The 2,869-nt window shown below is 45.0% G+C and overlaps 1 pseudogene; it reads right to left on the bottom strand.

Annotated features, from left to right (window-relative positions):
- Positions 1-442: 442 nt before the first annotated feature.
- Positions 443-1,308, bottom strand: LOC121163497 (annotated as a pseudogene).
- Positions 1,309-2,869: the final 1,561 nt, after the last annotated feature.

Below are 2,869 nucleotides of genomic sequence, written 5' to 3'. Positions count from 1 at the left end.
TATCCTCTGTGTGTCAATACGAGAAAATAGACACGAGCTTTATATACCTTGGTGCTTCACAGGGTAGAGTTAAAGCTTGAAACCAGATAGCCCAAATCTTAATCCCCTGGATCACCCAAGCCCTGCAAACCCTGTGTCCATGTGTCCTTTGTAATTTCCTGCGGAAAATATTACAAGGCCACTGATTTCAATGAGAGTGTACCTTTGAGTGTGACTGAAATAACAAGAGATCATAGCCTTTTGGAAGTGGCATTTTTTCCAAATCTGTGATTTCTTTTTTTTTTAAAGAGATTTATTTATTTTTATTGCAAAGTCATATATATATACACATACATATATATATATGAAAATAAAACTATTACCTTTATTGACACATAGGGACACAATGGACAGCAACACAAGACAAGACAGAACAGTAGAGCAACCAGTGGTTGCGAACAGACTAATACTCCTCATCCTCAGCCTCAGCATAGTCTGCTGCCACCTCCTCATAATCCTTCTCCAAGGCAGCCATGTCCTTGTGAGCCTCAGTAAACTCTCCCTCCTTCATGCCCTCACCCACATACCAGTGAACAAATGCACGCTTGGCATACATGAGGTCAAACTTATGGTTCAGATGAGCCCAGGCTTGGGCAGTGGCTGCGGTGTTGCTGAGCATGCACGCAGCTCAAGGGACCCTGGCCAGGTCTCCACCGGGCACCACAGTGGGAGGCTGGTAATTAATGCCAACCTTAAAGCCAGTGGGGCACCAGTCCACGAAGTGGATGCTCCGCTTGGTCTTGATGGTAGCAATGGCAGCGTTGACGTCTTTGGGAACTACATCCCCATGGTATAACAGGCAGCAAGCCACGTATATCCCATGGCAAGGGTCACATTTTACCATCTGCTTAGCTGGCTCAAAGCAAGCATTGGTGAGCTCTGCTACAGAAAGCTGTTCGTGGTAAGCTTTCTCAGCAGAGTAACTGGGGCGTAACTGATCAGAGGGAAGTGGATGTTGGGATAGGGGACCAAATTGGTCTGGAACTCCTGCAGGTCAACATTCAGGGCTTCCTGAAACTGGAGAGAGGCTGTGATGGAGGATACAACCTGGCTCATAAAGCACTTAAGGTTAGTGTAACGGGGGCGTCCAATGTCGAGGTTTCTCCAACAGATATCATAGATAGCCTCGTTGTCCACCATGAAGGCACAGTTGGAGTGCTCCAGGATGTTGTGGGTGGTGAGTATGGAGTTGTAGGGCTCTACCACAGCTGTGGAGACCTGAGGGGCTGGGTAGATGGAGAACTCCAGCTTGGATTTCTTGCCATGATAGACAGAGAAATATTTCTGATTGCAACGGCCGATGCTGCACTGATTTGAAGGCCGGAGCCAGGAGCTCTTCCAGGTCTGCCACACGGTTGCAGGGCTCCAAGGCTTTGGGCCATTCTCGACTGCTTTCCCAGGCCACAAGCAGGGAGCTGGATGGGAAGCAGAGCCACCGGGATTAGAATCAGCACTGATATGGGATCCCGGCGTGTTCAAAGTGAGGACTTGAACCACTAGGTCATGGCGCTGGGCCCTCAAAACTGTAATTTCATCCTAAGACAATTCAATATAGAGGGTACTTCAAAAAATGTGTAGAAAAATGAATTACAAGATTTTTGTTTTGGTAGATTTTTAAACGATGCATAGCTTTTAAAATAATGTGCATTTTCTTTGAAATACTTTTGAAGATCTCTCCTATAACTACATCACGATATTTCTCTCAGTGCCCATCAGGGAACGTGAAATTGAAAAGCGTGTCAAAAATAAAGAAAAAAATCTTTGTCTTAACAGTGAAAATTCTAACCTGCGTGCAAAACACAGAAACTTGTGGCACAGCAACAGCCAGGCTGGGCACATATTCTCTCCTTTTAGCCCACTCTGGAGCATCTGAAGGCCATTTTGATCTCCTTGGCAAATGAAACCCCAAGATGGACAAGTTGCTGACTATCTTAAGATCATTCAGTTTCTTTCACTCTCATTCAGAGGACAGCTTCCAATTTTCATTTTACTCTTCAAGTACATATTTTGTTGAGACCACAGGTTTCCAACTAATCAAAGGGCCACTACAGTTCACCTGTATTTTTTTGACACAAATGAATACAGCGAACCTGGAATATTTGAGTTTAAGTCAGGTGTCGTCTGCTCTAATTAACGTAGAGGCCTCAGTAGCTCGTGAAAGTTACCGAAGTTCTTGTAGGCGAGAGCAAAGACTTGCCCCTCCTCACCTCCCAGCAAAGGAGCCCTTGGAGGCAAGCCGGGGAGCAGCCGTGGTGGCAGCGCGGGTGACAGAAGTAGGCGGCTGAGCCCTTTGCTTGCGTCTGATGGCCCACAGGACAGGGAAGGAAGGTCAGCGTAGGACACTCAGATAATGGCTTCTGCAAGTTTTACTTTTACTTAAAAAATTAACCAACATAACAATCATTCATAATTGTGAGGCACTATGTATACAGGTACACATTGTATACTATGCCAGCAGGGTAATCATTTACCATTTCAACCCACCTATTGTCTAGATTTTTACAGAGAGACAGACAGTAAATGAACGTTGCCTATCTTCATCTTACTGTGCAGAAGAACCCCAGAACTTCTTCCTCCTTCCTGGTTATAACTTCGTACCTGTCAAGCAACTTTTCCCAGTCTTCCTCTCCCCCTCTCTCCCCATCTCCCTCTCTTTTAATTTAAAATCACATAGAGGTACGTTCTGGTAACACTTTATAATAAATATATTCATTCTTGAGGTCCAAAATCAGGATTGGTTCTTTCTGTTATTTGAAGCCAGGTACTGTGCGATAATTTGTAGCAGCTGACCTAAGAAACCTACTAGGTCACTCATGCATCTCAGTTCCGC

This window comes from Ochotona curzoniae, unplaced genomic scaffold, assembly GCF_017591425.1.
Source record: "Ochotona curzoniae isolate NIBS_2020 unplaced genomic scaffold, NIBS_Ocur_1.0 contig_64, whole genome shotgun sequence".
Taxonomy (NCBI): Eukaryota; Metazoa; Chordata; class Mammalia; order Lagomorpha; family Ochotonidae; genus Ochotona; species Ochotona curzoniae.
The sequence above is the reverse complement of the archived record's forward strand: the minus strand, read 5'-3'. Positions and strand labels throughout refer to the sequence as shown.